Source organism: Medicago sativa, chromosome 3 (assembly GCF_051527215.1).
Source record: "Medicago sativa cultivar Bolivia chromosome 3, Bolivia_mono, whole genome shotgun sequence".
NCBI classification, from domain to species: Eukaryota; Viridiplantae; Streptophyta; class Magnoliopsida; order Fabales; family Fabaceae; genus Medicago; species Medicago sativa.
In genome coordinates this window covers 22,089,759-22,108,374 of record NC_140751.1, presented here as the reverse complement: position 1 = coordinate 22,108,374, position 18,616 = coordinate 22,089,759, and the positions used below count along the sequence as shown (strand labels likewise).

General features: G+C 36.8%; 1 pseudogene across 1 annotated transcript; it reads left to right on the top strand.

The window, feature by feature from the left end:
• The first annotated feature begins 1,301 nt into the window (after positions 1-1,301).
• LOC146936394 (uncharacterized) lies at positions 1,302-3,562 on the top strand (annotated as a pseudogene). The gene is made up of 5 exons (XR_015030579.1): positions 1,302-1,550; positions 1,641-1,859; positions 1,951-2,043; positions 2,125-2,229; positions 2,975-3,562. The product of XR_015030579.1 is annotated as an uncharacterized LOC146936394 (transcript).
• Positions 3,563-18,616: the final 15,054 nt, after the last annotated feature.

Genomic DNA, 18,616 nt, shown 5'->3' with positions numbered 1-18,616 from the left:
TACTTTGTACGAATTGTACAACCACGTTCTCCACTACTCTGTTTTGTGTCCGCGCTACAGGACAAGAAAACAGCTCCAGAATACGGTCTCGCCTGCATAGATGTTCCTTTGGATAAGGAATGGATTTCAAATTGGTTCTTCATAGGACAACAACCAAATCAGGCAAAAGATCATTGGTGAAAGATCAAGCTTCAACAACGACTCTTTGGTGTGCTGGCAATTTCACAACGTCTCTTTCACACCTCTATATAAAGGAGTGAAGACCTAGAGAATTGGTAATGCAAGAACGCTGAACGAAAGACTCACTAGATTTTCACAAGTACCAAACCTCTGCTGAAATTGTTCTGCATTCACTTAGAATTTCTGTGTCTCAAAGTCATATCTTAGAAATTCTTAAGTCCATTGAGTCTGTATCTGATTTGTATTGTGAGCACCTCTGATTGTATATCAAGTGTTCAACCTTAAACAATTTTCTGTGTAATTTTGTTTAGTTAGGAAGTCTCTTGCAATTGTGCTTGAGCAGGAAGTCTCTTGATTGTGTTCTTGAGCAAAGGAAGTCTCTTGCTTGTGTGCTTGAGCATTGGAAGTCTCTTGCTTGTGTGCTTGAGCATTTGTAATCAGATATTACTCATAGTGAAATCTCCTTGGAAGTGCAAGGGGGACTGGACTACTTCCGGATTGTGGAAGGAACCAGTATAATTGCTTTGTGTCGTTCTTCTTCTCTCTCTGTTTTATTCCGCTGCATTTAGATTCTGATTATCACTTCAGAAGCTGTCTCGCTTAGCTTCTGATCAGTGTGTTCAGTTTTTAGGAGAAACGAAGAATTTTTCTAAAACACAATTCAACCCCCCTTCTTGTGTTTTTCTCACCTTCAGAATTTTGTTATTTGTTCTTATCTTTTATCTTAATCTGTTAAAATGGATACTTCCAGTGATGCTGATAGTTTATATGATGAGGATTATAGCTTTGACGATGTTGAAAAGTTCCACACATCCAGTGATAATTCAAACTTTAGTCTAAGTTGTTGAATATGGTCATTTTCAGGTATTTGTTTGTCAGCTATAAGCAGAAGTTTAGTTCTGATCAATCCAGAAAGTACCTAAAGCTCATAAGCTAAGATGTCGATATATTGTTGTCCACTTGTTTATTGTCCCTTTGTTATGATATGTTTACGTCAATCTTATTTATGTTTGGTATATGGTATGCATGTATGATTCTGTAGGTAATGATGATTGAATGTCTGCTTTAAGCCCTGATTCAATTCCATCATCCAATAGTGGAAGCAAATCAGTGTAATCTGATTGTGTTCAAGTTTCCAACCTAACCTCAAACCTCGGGGGCTGAGAAGGTATGACGTATGGGATATGGATCCTAACAGTTACATAGTTGTTAAGTTCGACAAGCGTCGTCGATTCATTGGTGAGGAAGGGTCGACTCTTACTCGTTTCATAGGGAGTTTGGTTCGAAGGAATCAATTTTCTCCAATTCAATGCAAATCTTGGAAAGATATGCCTAATAAGAATAAGAATGACATGGTTCTGGAAATAAAGGTATTATATTAACAATATATTTAAATAATTATGTACCCAATTTTTTTATCACAAATGCTGTATTTACTTAACACATCTATATATGTGTAGAAATTCTTTGGGTTTGATCCTCCTATGAATGAGACTATAAGAGAATATCTGAAATATGAGATGAATATGAAGTGGAAACAATGGAAGTGTTCTATAAAAGGAAAGACATTTGACGTAAGTAAAACGGAAGAAGAAGTTGCAAATGCTGTACTAGATTCTCGAGTTGACCGAAGTCAATATCGTGAATTGGTTCATCATTGATTTTCTGAAGAGGCATAAGTAAGTCAAATTTAAAAGAGATATTATCATACTATAAAATCTTCGAACTTGGTTCCTTCTTTCGACTAACATTATGTTGTATCAATTGTAGAAAGAAAGTAAAAAGAATAGTCAGAATCGTAAAAGATATGAAGATATTCATTGCATGGGTACAAAAAGTCTCCCAAAATTGATCAATGAGAAGGTTAGTTAATATTTGAACTTGTAATTGAATAAATTGTATTTATAAAACAAATTACTTATAATTTCATTTGTTTGGTATTAGAAAGAAAAAGCCAAAGGAGTGTCGCCCACACACAAAGAGATTTACATTGATACACGTACTCGTAAAGATGGTTCAATTGTTAATGAACATGCTGCAAGATTTATAGTAAGACTTTCTTTCGTTCATACCTTTTGTGATTCTATAACTTATACTGAAACGATATGTTAAATCAATGAAATTGGATCCCCGGTTGTTGTATAAAATTGAATGTTTTATAAAATTGAATTATGACCGAAATAATTGAAACTGGTTCAATTGTTCTGTTTTAATTGTTCTGAATTATGTTCTGATTGTGACATAAAATTGGACTTGCTTATTCAATTTTAATTGTTCTGTAACAATTGTTCTGGTTCAATTGCTCTGACTGAATTCTGTTCTGAAGTTTGTTTTGCAAGTATAGTTCAGTTAGTTCCCTTTGAATGATTTTTATGATGCCATTCAGGTGGGGAATTTTGTTATTTATATTGGCCTCATTTTGGATTGTCTTGTCATGATGCTGTGTGTTTTTATTGTTGGTAAAATTGAACTAGTTGTTACAAATAACTGATATATTCGAATGAGCGGTCCCCTATTCGAATGACCATCCACAACCATTACTTTGATCCTGCTTATTCTGTTTTAATTGTTCTGGTTCAGTTGTTCTAATTTAATTATGTTCTGAATTTTGTTTTAAATTAATGAACTCTGTTTTGAATTCTGTTCTGAATTATGTTCAATTGTTCTATTTTAATGAACATTTCTGTTATGATTATGACATAAAAGTGACCTTTTTCAATTGTTTTGATTGTCATATTAATGATTTCTATTTTAAAATGTATTCTTATAATCTATATATCTTATAATTTTTCAGGAAGAACTAAACAAATATAATAATGAGGCAGAAACTTCTCAATCGGTTGGGACATAAAGTCATATGCCTTGGAAGAATGACATTTATTCCCGAGTAAAAGGAGCTGAAAAGAGGGGACATGTGCGTTGTATAGGCAATATTCCCAAACCTAAGAAATCAAAAGCTTCTTTGTCTGAAAATCAAGAATTGAGGGATGAACTTAAGAAAATGCGAGAAAGTCAAGAGAGGACAAATGTGTTTATGGCAAATATGATGTCAGTGATACAAAATTGATTATCTCAAGAAGATTTGAATGATATTTTACAAGCTGCAAAACAGGTATATTATACTTTAATAGGCCACAAATGGTGCTAGTACTCCAAACCAGATAAATTCTTCAAGTCGATGCAGTGATGAAGACGGAAGAGAGGAAGATTAGAAATTGTTTTTATCTTGGATATTTTTAGGCTCATCTAGTGTTGATTAGAAATTGACATTATTTTGTTATTTTGATATGTTTGTAAGACTTACTACTTTGATCATATAATTAATTTTTTTTTTATGTTACCTTAAATTTTGTGTAGTGCAATAAAAAAGTATTGCCGAATATATTATTTTTTTGGTCAGGAATTATTGTGAAAATTTTATTATTATTAAAAAATATTTATATTAGGGTGAATTTTATTAAAAAAATAAAAAAAGAGAGAACCTATAGCAACGGACAGTTTGGTCCTATACCAACGGATATGGAGGTTGACTAAAGCTATTTAATAGGTGTAAAATGTCGTTGCTATAGCTCCGAAATCTATAGCATCAAGCTAATTTTCCATTGGTATAAGCTATTGGGACGGCATTCTTGCCGTTGGTATAAGCATAGTATCCTAGACGGTAGCAGGTGGGCGTTGGTATAGGTTTTATGACCTATAGCAACGGCTTTTGAGACCTTTACCAACGGTTTCTGCCGTTGCTAAATGGCAAGTTTCTTGTAGTGAAAGAACAACAAGTTTGAGTGGTTTGGGCAAAGGAAGCAAGAGACCTAGAGCTAGGGTTTTTGGCATGTTTGAGCTAGGAACTTGGTGATGCTTCAAGAATTGATTAGGTGAGTTCCTTAGATAGTTTCCCACCCTTTGGGATTGTGTATTTATCTTGCAAAGATAATATGTATTTTAGGGTTCTTAAAATATAAGTTAGTTGCCCTTTTCTTACCATGCTTGCTACACTTGTGTATACTTGTTCCATGACTGTTTTTATAGGTTTCTAATGATCCTAAGAGTCACATAGCACTTGGAGATGCTTGGTTTGATGTTTTTAAGTCAAAAATATCAATTTTGAAGTTGCAGGACTGTCACAGCTCGCCACGGCGAGCAAATGGCTCGCGTGGCGAGCTAGGAGGCCGAACACGGGGTCCTGCTCGCCCCCAACTCGCCATGGCGAGTAGGAGCTCGCCTCCCACACCAATTTACTCGCCTAGGCGAGCTACACAGTGGGGAAACCCATTGTTTGTTCGCCTCAGGTCGTTTCGGCGTTTCACGAGCGGTTTTTCTGGTGCAGTCTTTTTAAGAGAAATGAACCCCTCAAACCAAGGTCCTAAATGTTAAGCTTTGAAAGGAGACTTTCTTTTAAATGAACCAAGTGTTTGGCAAGTATGGTAAAGCATGGTAAGCGAGAGTATGAAGGTTGATTCGGGTAGCAAGATAATCTTTAAGGAAAGGGAAGAACTAGAGCCTCGGTATAGTTATCGAGAACTAGAATAGTTAGGAAGAATAGAATGCTTTGCATTAGTAATATGCTTGATAGACGTGAGGTAATGAGAGTATTATCTTCGCATAGAAGCAAGTGCCATACGAGTATGGCAAGACGTGAATTGATTTTATATCCATTCATAAAGTAAGTTGAGCAAGCATATAGTTACCTCTAGTGGGATCGTCTAGGGTTCCGAGGTAAAGAGTTAGCATGTTTAAGTTAATTTTCATGCATAAGACTAAGACTTTTAAGAAAGAAAGAGTGTCATGTCTCTTGTTATCCAAATTGGATTCAAAGGGTTCCCCAAGGGGAATGGTTAAGCCGCAAGGGAGCCGCATTTCACTAAGTTAAGGTGTCGTGTCTTTTGTATTCCTTCCAAGGTTGGGCACAAAAGGTTCTCCAAGGGGAATGGGGTAAGCCGTAAGGGACCCGCACGTTCACTAAGGGAGTCCGGTGCGCTCTTGCTAAGCATATCACCGATAGTAAGGGATTATCTTCCGGGGTTACTCCACTCGGGACTAATCTGTAAAATGAACTCAGATAAGTTGTTTGTTACACGCTAACATAACCAATGAAGCTAACTATGCATATCTATTATACATGTTTATGTTATGTCATAGAGCCTTGACGTAGATCGTCAAGAACAAGTAGAGACTTGGCGTAGTTCGTCAAGAAGTAGTAAAATAGCAAGAATCACTTAGGTGATAAGAGATGATATGTTGTAGATACAACATGTTAAGCAAGTAGAAGCAATTAAAGAAAGATATGCCGACGACGATCTTAGGTTATCCCTAATCGTCCGGTTGAGAATCGTGTCATGATAGAGATATAAGAGAGCCTTGATGCTTAGAGTGTACTCTTGGCAATTCGGTTTTAGTTCCCCCTTCACCGCCATGACACGTATAGCAGAGAAGCCTATAACAAGTTAAGAATATTAAGACGGCCCTAGCAAGCACCGCCGTCTAAGAAAGCAAGTCCCCACACACGTATAATCAACCGACAGGTTGTATTGTAGACACGTGGTGACCGTAGGTTTCCCCCGTGGTTGCCTATAGCCTAGGGTTAGGTGGAACTCACTGAGACATTATGTCTCATCCCAATCCTTATTTGTTTCAGATATCAGGATGGTTTAGCAAGCTAGTAGCCGGATGGATGTTTCAGCAAGTGTTCGTTCGTACCAGCTGCAGCATGGCATGGATGTTCAAGGATGCATATGACATATTTTAGAAAATTGAGTTGTAATCTATTGTACGAACGCATTTGTTGTATATAATATTCATTCGAAGTTTTTATGTTGTAAATTTTTAATGTATCCATTACTAAACTAATACACATGCTAGACTTTTTAGATACGTCTAGTATGGGTGTTACATTTGGTATCAGAGCAGGTCGATTCAGACCGTGCCTTGGGTCATTAAGTTACAACAAAAGTAGTGGGACCATTGGGTTCCGGGTAAATGTTCTAGTTGTTGTTGTTAGTTGAGCCTGATCAACTCAATTTAGCATTCGACGATTAGAATGGATGCCTGAGAGCTGAATAGGACCCTGGAGGAACGAAGTATGTGATGAAGATGCACCGGAAAGTGTGAACTCAGAAGTAAGAACTCGGAATGAGTATTAGTAAGAAGTTGATCGTGCCAATAGGTGGCCGGTGAACTAAGTAAGTAAGAAGTATGAATCCTCCGGGAGTGTAAGACAATGTTGAGAAGGGTCGTTACGAAAGTGTTGGGTAAGTTGTTAATGAAACTTCGTATACTGTAGGTAAGAGTTTAGAAATGTCTAAGTATGATCTGAAGTTTCAGTAAGATTTGTTGTTGGAACATACTTATTTTATAAGAAGTATTTGTATTCCAGAACGTCAGCGCAAGGCTTTAAGATAAGGAGAAGTCGACGTATGTTGACGGAGTTAGTAAGCTCTCAAGAAGTGGTTATGTGATAAAATTAAAATTCTGTATGCTCAGAGTGGAGAAGGTTCTAGTGTTCGGAAGATTGTGTTAAGCAACACGAAGAGAGGGAAGCTACTCGTAGCGGAAGAAGCTAAGAATTTAAGCGAGAATTTTATGTCATCAGGACTGATGCATTAATTTCCAACGTACCAAACATTGTATCGAATTAGGTTGATGCTTGCCATGCATAGATGATAAAGTATTTTATGAAGGTAGGAGTGACTGATGTGCACTGGATTACTTGAGGAATGATAAATGTAAGTAAAATATTTTTCCAGAGAATTGAACTGAAGAAACTCGCCAATAGCAAACCTGGAATGAGATTTCCTATTTCATGAAAACCGTTAATTCATCTCCAGGGTTTCGTTGACTATTGGAGGGTTGTTTTCATAATATTTTTCATGCAACGGAAACCTTTTTATGATATCAAGTAACAAATGCATATCACATTCTAAGGTTCCCATAGGAAAAGGCAAGGGCAACCATTAACGAAGTCGGTTCAGTTTAAGGTAACTTGGGAAGTTAATGTATCAAGAGTTAAGGATGAGCTTAGCCTAAGAGTTTAAAGGTTCCGGTATGTGGAATGGACATCACGGATGAGAAAGCTCGAAGCAAGATGTTAAGTGGTGTGAAATCACAAGGTTCACGTTTTTGTGGAACTAAGAGTATTCCTCGAATCTATGTTTTGTTTAATTGACTTGCCAAGGCTCGTTACGATGTTAAAACGTAAAGTTTATATGATTTTAGAAAGATATATGCATATGGGTGATTGAAGTTGACATTTTCGAAATTTAAAATAAAATGTTGTAGGTACCGATTTGTTATCAACTCGTTCTGTGATTTTAGAGTAACAAATGGGGCCTAGGTTCAGTATATGTTTATAGTGAGGAATCGTCAACGTCCATGACCCATGTGCTAATTTATAAAATTTTCGCTAGAAGAAGGACTAAAGAGCAAGCATAAGAATGATTAAGCAAAATATAGTATGCGAGAATACTAAGATACAATGATAGATATTTAAGGAAGGTATGTCAAAGTGCAAGATGAGTCTACTAAGGGAATTTGAGGTACGTACGGAAACAAGTTTAAGTATGATATGTATATATCAGAAGGTGAATCCAACTGGTAAGAACGTGAAGTTTATTTCCGAGTAAAGTATTATGAGTATACGATAAGTTGATCGTGAGTTTAATCTTGCAAACAAAGGGTAGAGCAAGGTTGCAGAGTTGATGGCAACATAGAAAGTTTTGAGAAGAGTTCAAGAAGTTAGTAATGTAATGATAGAAGAAGGGCGAATTACATTCGTCTCAACAGATTAGAGTATTGGTTGAAGCCAACCGGTGGGAATCAGAGTAGCACGACGGAAGTAATCAGTAAAATTGTTGACAATAACTATGGAATTTAGTAGTAAGAACCTTCGCGAAGAATGTACAAGTTGGTAATACAGTTTTAGTAAAGAAAGTGCTACGAGACGAACGAGAGGAACTCTCATTATGATAAGTAAGTATTGATGCTTTTACTGTTAGTGATGAGTAAGGTAAAAGTTGAAAGGATGTATCTTCACTTAAACAAGACAAGAAAGACCAGAGTTACCATAGGTGAAATAATCGGATTGCCTGATTGATGAGGTTAAATGTGTTGAGGAGCTATTGGTTAGTCAGGAAAGGATATGATCTACCATAAGAGAATACGGTTCACGAGATATGCACGAAGAAGTACATACCCTCCTATACCCTACTTGTAAGTGATAACGATACTTGCCAGAATAAAGTTAAATTTTGATTCGGTGACTTTTAAAGTTAAGATTGGTATTAAGGAACTTGGGAACGAGGTTTGTTTTAAAAACATGACATTGTACATTGTTGAAACTGAGGAGGCATGTCGTGAGCGAGTAAGCTCACTTAGGGCGTGCAGACTTCAGGGCCAACTTGTCATAGGCAAGTTTGGGACGAGTTGTAAAACCTTTTTCATAATATAGAGACTCGTCCTGAGGTTCTGCGGTATCATTACAAACTCGGTTTCAAAATGAGATTTTCTTTTAGTCAAGTAAATGTTTGTTCCAAGGACCTATGTACCAAAGTTTAGAATTTTTTTTTTTTTGAAGCAAAATGCTAGAATCAGTATCGTTATTAACTAACAAGAAGCGGTACTTGAAGGAATGAGAATACTATGGAGATAAGATTTTAAGAGGAAACGGCAAAGTCCTTATGATATCAGTATAGTACGAGATTTATGGATTTTTGCTTAAAGAGTTCAAGTGTAAGTGCAAAAGGGATTTAGTAGAAGATTTTAAGAGTATGTAATCAGCAAGACTGGTAAATAGATTGTCAGATGAATCGACGTAATGGATTTCGTTTCTTCATGACAAGTTAGAAAGGTTTTTGAAGAGCTTGAAAGAGTTAAGAGATTTGTATAATCATCAAGATAAGTAACATAAGTAAGAGTTATAAATCGTAAAATGCGGTAAGAAAGATTATGTATGCATAGTAAGATGTATGCATGATAAGATGTTCAAATGCAAGAAAGCACTGCAGGGCAAACCTGGAATCCGGTGGGACCCCAGTATAAAGGCAAATCCTGAGTGTTTTAGTTAGGGAAAGGTTACTTATGTGAATGGTTATGCTAAGCAGATTAGATATAGATTAGAGGCAACTAGTCCACATGTAGCAAAAGTGTGTTTCAAACACAAGGTTCTAAGATAGTTTTACGATTTTGAGAAAGATATCAAGAATGAGGAAATCATGTTCGTTATGCGAATGAAGAAAGAGGACATGTTATATGCTTCGAACTCTTTGGAGTGAGTATGAATAGACTTTGTTTAACTGAAAATCGAAGAAGACGAGTTTAATCTCAGAGATTGTTAGATGGTTGCTAAATTTCGAGGACGAAATTTTTTTAAGGGGGGTAGAATGTAATATCCCGCCTGTCAGTATCAGAATATTACCAGTCAATCGTGCCAGAGGATTAAATTTAAGGAAATTAAGTACGGAGAATATTTTTACGCTATGTCAGTTTTATACGGATAAAGTACCAGTGCTGTGTCGAACACGCTTAAGGCAAGGGCAATTTGGTAATTGCGCACCAAAGGAGATATTTATTTGGATTGGCCCCAAAAATATCTCATTTTCACTCATTCTTTCTCTCTCTAGATGTGGCAAAGATTTTCTTCTCCTTCCCTCTCATCTCACACGCCCTCTTCCTCTCTTTTCTCTACCAATCCTTTCCAAAGCTTCTTCCTTTGATGGCAAGCTTCTAATTTAAGTTCCCTCATGATCTTTTGAGCTTAAGAAGACTTGGATTTTGTTTGATCTTTCTCTACTTCTCCTCTCAAGAAAAGATTCAAAATCTAGTGTTTGGTTTTGTTAAGAAGCTATGGCTATAGATTGTTGAGCATGCTTCATGGAGTTGGTAAACCAAGCAAGAAACAACAATGGATTGGAAGGGAAGTTGGAATTTATTTTGGAAGAAATAGTTAGGGTTTGATTCTTGGTAAGGTCAAGGATGGATCATTTATGGTTTCTTCATGGTTATGGATCAAGATGTTTAGGTTGCAAGAAAGAACAACAAGTTTGAGTGGTTTGGGCAAAGGAAGCAAGAGACCTAGAGCTAGGGTTTTTGGCATGTTTGAGCTAGGAACTTGGTGATGCTTCAAGAATTGATTAGGTGAGTTCCTTAGATAGTTTCCCACCCTTTGGGATTGTGTATTTATCTTGCAAAGATAATATGTATTTTAGGGTTCTTAAAATATAAGTTAGTTGCCCCTTTTCTTACCATGCTTGCTACACTTGTGTATACTTGTTCCATGACTATTTTTATAGGTTTATAATGTTCCTAAGAGTCACATAGCACTTGGAGATGCTTGGTTTGAGGTTTTTAAGTCAAAAATATCAATTTTGAAGTTGCAGGACTGTCACAGCTCGCCACGGCGAGCAAATGGCTCGCGAGGCGAGCTAGGAGGCCGAACAGGGGGTCCTGCTCGCCCCCAACTCGCCATGGCGAGTAGGAGCTCGCCTCCCACACCAATTTACTCGCCTAGGCGAGCTACACAGTGGGGAAACCCATTGTTTGTTAGCCTCAGGTCGTTTCGGCGTTTCGCGAGCGGTTTTTCTGGTGCAGTCTTTTTAAGAGAAATAAACCCCTCAAACCAAGGTCCTAAATGTTAAGCTTTGAAAGGAGACTTTCTTTTAAATGAACCAAGTGTTTGGCAAGTATGGTAAAGCATGGTAAGCGAGAGTATGAAGGTTGATTCGGGTAGCAAGATAATCTTTAAGGAAAGGGAAGAACTAGAGCCTCGGTATAGTTATCGAGAACTAGAATAGTTAGGAAGAATAGAATGCTTTGCATTAGTAATATGCTTGATAGATGTGAGGTAATGAGAGTATTAACTTCACATAGAAGCAAGTGCCATACGAGTATGGCAAAACGTGAATTGATTTTATATCCATTCACAAAGTAAGTTGAGCAAGCATATAGTTACCTCTAGTGGGATCGTCTAGGGTTCCGAGGTAAAGAGTTAGCATGTTTAAGTTAATTTTCATGCATAAGACTAAGACTTTTAAGAAAGAAAGAGTGTCATGTCTCTTGTTATCCAAATTGGATTCAAGGGGTTCCCCAAGGGGAATGGTTAAGCCGCAAGGGAGTCGCATTTCACTAAGTTAAGGTGTCGTGTCTTTTGCATTCCTTCCAAGGTTGGGTACAAAAGGTTCTCCAAGGGGAATGGGGTAAGCCGTAAGGGACCCGCACATTCACTAAGGGAGTCCGGTGCGCTCTTGCTAAGCATATCACCGGTAGTAAGGGATTATCTTCCGGGGTTACTCCACTCGGGACTAATCCGTAAAATGAACTCAGATAAGTTGTTTGTTACACGCTAACATAACCAATGAAGCTAACTATGCATATCTATTATACATGTTTATGTTATGTCATAGAGCCTTGACGTAGATCGTCAAGAACTAGTAGAGACTTGGCGTAGTTCGTCAAGAAGTAGTAAAATAGCAAGAATCACTTAGGTGATAAGAGATGATATGTTGTAGATACAACATATTAAGCAAGTAGAAGCAATTAAAGAAAGATATGCCGACGACGATCTTAGGTTATCCCTAATCGTCCGGTTGAGAATCGTGTCATGATAGAGATATAAGAGAGCCTTGATGCTTAGAATGTACTCTTGGCAATGCGGTTTTAGTTCCCCCTTCACCGCCATGACACGTATAGCAGAGAAGCCTATAACAAGTTAAGAATATTAAGACGGCCCTAGCAAGCACCGCCGTCTAAGAAAGCAAGTCCCCACACACGTATAATCAACCGGCAGGTTGTATTGTAGACACGCGGTGACCGTAGGTTTCCCCCGTGGTTGCCTATAGCCTAGGGTTAGGTGGAACTCACTGAGACATTATGTCTCATCCCAATCCTTATTTGTTTCAGATATCAGGATGGTTTAGCAAGCTAGTAGCCGGATGGATGTTTCAGCAAGTGTTCGTTCGTACCAGCTGCAGCATGGCATGGATGTTCAAGGATGCATATGACATATTTTAGAAAATTGAGTTGTAATCTATTGTACGAACGCATTTGTTGTATATAATATTCATTCGAAGTTTTTATGTTGTAAATTTTTAATGTATCCATTACTAAACTAATACACATGCTAGACTTTCTAGATACGTCTAGTATGAGTGTTACAGTTATTGGTTTGACACCTTTTGTAATTGGTTTATGCAGATTTATACTGCAAACTTTGTGAAACAAAAAATGGGTCAATGATGGGTCTGTGGTTGTGAACTTGTGAAGAAATAGTACATGGGAGTTGATAGGAATAATGGCAAACAAAAACACTACCAGGCTGTTGGGAGTGGTTGGGATAATGTACTTTTGTGTTGGCAGCCAAAGAAAAACAGAAAAACATGCTTTCTTGAATACAAATAAAATTAATTGATTAACAAACAGAATTATTTTGCTATTTCTTCTTTTGTCACATGGATTAAATTTATGCTAAAATATGTAAAAATTTGAAACTTAATATGATTCCTAAGGGTAGTATTATTAATCTTTATAGCTTCATGAGTTGTGACTTCCACCTAATGGACAAAAATTAAGGAAAAGCTGGATAAAATGCAGCAAATCTGACATATGATGTAGGAAAAACTATATCAATGGCAGTTTTGTATTTTCTTCAATTACTTAAATAAGGAAACATACAAAGAGAAATTGATCTATGATGTCATTAACTTGTAATCACATCAACTTGCTAAAGAGAAATTGGAAATCACGTGCATTTCACATGGAACTTATCGATATATGAATTTTGTAACATTGTACTTGTAGCAACTCTTGTTAAGGGCATACAAAGTTCTTCATAATTCACCCATGAGGATTGAGAATATAGTTTGTTACTTCGCATATATCTTGGTTAATAGAGTTATCAACATTGTATTTAACACATTCATATGGAAAGCAATTTCCAACTAATTAATGTCTAATTATACTCATGCAAAATATACAATATGAACTTGCTTCACTTCATCAATCGCCATTTTGGCATGACGAGCAACCGTAAGAGAATTGAAATTCAGATGGCTTAGGACTATGATCAACCTTTTAGTGATCACTAGGAATAGGAATGTTCTATCAGAATATTGGTTATTGGTAATTCTATTATGCCAAGTCACAAATAGTTTGTTATGCCTAACTATATTTGTAATTAACTAATGAAAATATTTGCATTAAAAAAAGAAAAGAAAAGTAAGGCATGTTTTTTCTTTCTTCCCCTCTAAATAATGCCAAATCTCTTTTATATTCCTTAATTCATTCATTTTCAAGCCACACCGTGTATAATTAATTAACTTTAATCTCACGCCCTCGAATTTAAGAAACCTAAATTGTTGAATGAACATTCGCAATTAAACTTCCATTGTGAGTTTCCCAACTGCTGCATTTACATCATCAATGGTTTTTATTTTAATCAAATTCAGTTCCAGAGTTAATATCTCCAGAAAGTTTGGTCATGCCCAATCACCACCTTAGTTTGGCCACACTTTAACCAATTTTGTAGTGATTTTATTTCTATACAACTAACATTATGTTATTTGAGATATAACATGATACGATATAAATAAAGTGCACTCTTTGAGTCAGTGCCAAACTCCAAATCTCTTTCACTAAATAATTCTCAATACCTTCCAAAGTCTCTAAGGAGTTATTTATACACAAAATATGAAACTAAATTCCCTATTATTACTCTTAGCATAACAAACGAAAATAAACTACTTTTCCTAATATTAATGGATAGTAACTACTGTGCTAATCTTTTTGTTATCGACTTGTAACGTAATCCCTTCACTTTAGCATCGTCGTGATCGCGGGTCCGGTATCTAGCAGCACCCCCTCATGGCCAAAGCTATCATAACAAAAAACACATGTAGCGATCAACAGATAAAAGTCTTCCATATCACAGTAAGAGTGTAGTACGTTGTAATAGTTTTAGCCTGAATTGTTTAGGAAACATATTCCACAAACCTGATAATTCTAATACTAAGCCATAGATCATTAGACACAAATTATAGCATATAATATTAATAGAATAGATGTGTACCTGATGTAATTAGTTGGTGATTGACCATGAAGATCCTGTTAAAGAAGCCATTAGAAAAAGGTTAGGGTTGAGAGAGTCTTCTGGCTCATGGTACGTTTTCTTTCTGTGTGTCTAACCTAATGGGATAGTTAGATTATATACTCATCAGTGGAGGTAGGGACCACTCATTTGGGCTGACTAATAAGAACGGTCCAACCCATCACGGTCCGTTCACAATAAACCCAATATAAATAACAAGTACAATAACATTAAATATTTACCACTACATAATTCATTTATATTTTAATAATTAATAAAAGTAAATCCAAAATATTGAACAATCTCCCACTTGGATTACTTAAATTAATTATTAAATGAAGGTAATACAAGAATGGTAGTAGAAGTATGTCAAATATTTATAATAGTACTTGTCATCAAAATAGTATAAGAAACACAAGATTCAACAATGCAGAAATTGAATCCGATAGGGCAAACAAAATCATACATGTTAAATCTTACATTTCACATAGAATAAAGAATATGGATTAACATTATAAATCGAGAATTTGTAATCCAATAATGGTCCATGCATATAAAATGCTATAACAAACTCCCACTAACCCAAAATATCATAGACTTAATCAAATCATCATGAGTTACAATACTCATATATGTAAGTCTGTTGGTTGGTGGTTCTGCCAATGAGTTTTACAATTTTATAAAAGTCATATATCCACATAGGTATAAGAATAGTAATTACTTATAGGGATAGCCTATAAAGAATGTAATTACATTCAGTCAAAATCAATAAATGTTCTGTAACACCCATACTAGACGTATCTAGAAAGTCTAGCACGTGCGTTATCTTTAGTACTGGATACATTAAAATTTACAACAATAAAACTTCAAATGAATGTTTATACAACAACATGCGTTCGTACAAGAGATTACATCTTAAGCTTTCCTAATACATAATGTATACATCCTTGAAGATCAACATCATCCGGCATCAGGTACGAACCAACACTTGTCGCAGCATCCATTCGGCTACTAGCTTGCAAACCATCCTGATAACTGAAACAAATAAGGATTGGGATAAGACATAATGTGTCAGTGAGTTCCACCTAACCCTAGGCTATAGGCAACCTCTGGGGGAAAAACCTATAGTCGCCACGTGTCTACAATACAACCTGACGGTTGATTATACGTGTGTGGAGTCTTGCTTCCCTAGACGGTAGTGCATGCTAGACCCGTCATAAGCTTATCTTACTTGTTATAGGCTTCTCATCTTACACGTGTCATGGCGGTCAAGGGGAGACTAAAACCGCAATGACAAGATACGATTTACGCATCAATGCCTTCACTTGCTAAAGTCATGACACAACTCTAAACCGGACGATTAGGGAAAACCTAAGATCGTCGTCGGTACAACTCTCTTTACTTGCTTACTTGAATAATTTATATCTAAGAATCTATCTTAACTTGCCACAAAAGTGACTCTTTCAAGCTTGCTATCTCTTGACTATCTTCTTCTATATTCTTTCTAGTTCTTGACAGTCTATGCCAAGGCTCTATGATATCATACATAAATGAATGATGAATATGCATAGTCAGCTTCATTGATTATGTTAGCGTGTAACAAACAATCATAACTTGGTTCTTTTTACGGATTAGCCCCGAGTGGAGTAACCCCGGAAGATAATCCCTTACTACCGGTGAAATGCTTAGCAAGAGCGCACGGACTCCCTTAGTGAACGTGCGGGTCCCTTACGGCTTAACCCGTTCCCCTTGAAGAACCTTTTGTACCCAACCTTGGATGGAATACAAAAGACACGACACCTTAATTTAGTGAAATGCGGCTCCCTTGCGGCTTAACCATTCCCCTTGGGGAACCCGTTGAATCCAATTTGGATAACAAGAGACATAACACTCTTTCTTTCTTAAAAGTCTTAGTCTTATGCATGTATGAAAATCTATACATACTATCTCTTATACCTCGGATCCTTAAACGATCCCACTAGAGGTAAACTTATATACTTGCTTTACTTAACATGTGAATGGATATGAAATCGATTCACGTCTTGCCATACTCGTATGGCACTTGCTTCTATGCGAAGATAATACCCACATTACCTCGCGTCTTATAAAGCATATTACTAATGCATAGCATTCTATTCTTTCTAACTATACTAGTTCTCGGTAACTATACCGAGGCTCTAGTTCTTCCCTTTCTTAATGGTTGACTTGCTACCCGCTCTTATCTTACTATTCTTACATTGCCATGCTTTGCTAATTATGCCAAATACTTGCTCCTTCTCAAGAAATCTTTACTTAAAATTAGCCAATAGAATCTTGGTTTGAGGGGTTCATTTCATAAAAGACTGCTCGGGTAACACCGGCTAATAGGACGTCAACCAGACCTGAGACGAGCAAACAATGCCGTAAGCACTGTCTTGCTCGCGAGGCGAGCAGCATTACTCGCTGTGGCGAGTTGCATTGCTCGCGAGGCGATCTAGGGGCGAGCAGTACCCCTGGTTCGGTTGTCTTGCTCACCATGGCGAGCTCACTTGCTCGTGAGGCGAGCTATGACAGTCCAGCCCTGCATAAAAGGTGTTCTTGACCCAAAAACCTCAAAACCAATCATCTTTATGCATAGTATGATTCTAGAGGTCATAGGAAACTTGTAAAACATTTGAATTGCAAGCATTGGCAAGTATAGCAAGCATAACATAAAAAGGGGTGCTTACACACTATATGCAAACCCTAAAAATTCATTTCTTATCTTACAAGTCAATAACATAAACTCAAGGTGGGAAAGCTATCTAAGGAACTCACCTAACATGATTCACACATGATTCCCAAGCTTCAAGCATCATCTTCACTTCACATGACCAAACCCTAGCTTTTTGCCCCTTTTTGCTTTCTTTGTTCAAGCCAAACCAATCTTGTTGTTTTCTTGCAATCCATAGCATCTTGATCTTTGCTTGATCACCTTTAATCCAACCCAAAACTTTCTAACCAAAACCATAGTCTCAAAGGAATCTCTATGTGAGGAAATAGAGATATCAATCCAAAGCTTCTTGTTGTTCTTGAGAGAGGAGGAGAAGGAAACTGTGATGTTTGATCCATGGGGGAGAAGATTTGATAACATGGTGTGGTAGGGAGAGAAGAGAGGGAACCGATGGAGAAGTGGGAAGGAAGAGAAAAGCCTTGCCAACATCTTAGGAGAGAGAATGGAGAAGAGGAAATGAGATATTTTTGGTCCTCCACCAAATAAATATCTTCCTCTCGTGCAATTACCAAACTGCCCTTGACTTAAGCGTGTTATATACGCCTCTGATACTTAACCCGTAATAAGCTGATATTACGTAATGAATATTCTCCATTAAACTTTCTTCCAAAATAAGTTCTCCGGGACGATCGACTGATACAGTTCTGATACTGACATGCAGGATGTTACATTCTACCCCCTTAAAGAAATTTCGTCCTCGAAATTTAGAGATCACCTACTAATCCTAATATCAAATTCTGTCCAAGCCCACTCGAAAGATCTCGTAGCATACTTTCTTCATTAAAACACGTACTTAACTTCTTTCTTTATCCGCATTAAAACGAATAAACTCTCTCAATCTTAACATCTTTCTCAAATCACTGAGCTATCTCAGAACATCGTGTTCGAAATACATCTTTGCCCTTTTTGTAGATGATCATCTCAGATCCATAACTTAGATACTTGGCATGTACCATTCATTTGAATAACCCTCATCGACTAAAATACTCGGACTTTACCCTGTAGTGCTTCTTTGCATCAAAACATCTTATCATGTACACATCTTACTATACATACATACCCTTTCTCACTGTACTTCGAGTCTCAAGCCTGTTACTTACGTTACTTATCTTAATGATGCTACAAATCCTCTTGTCTTTTCTCAGAGTCTTAAAGAATACTTACAATTTCATTGCACCAGAACTCATGGGTAACTTAATAACTTGTCTTGGAGAAATGTAAATAATTACACCGATTCATCAGACACTCTACTAACCAGTTTGGCGGTTCACTTACTCTTAAATTCTTGCCAAGTCCATTTGCACAGGTACTTGAACACTCTTGGCGAAAATTTACGTGCATCCCGAATACTAATGGCATTACACGATCGTTGCCGCCTCTTCATGAAATCCCATCTCTATAGCATCTGCATGCCTTCTAATACCACTCCTTGTTAAGTAATAACGATACTTGTTCTTGTATTTTGCTTCTAGTATTCTAAACTTTGGTACATAAGTTCTTGGAACGAACAATTACTTGATTGAAAGAAAATCTCATTTTGAAACTGAGTTTGTACTAGTACCGCAGAACCACAGGACGAGTCCCTATATTTGAAAAAATTTTACATCTCACCCTAA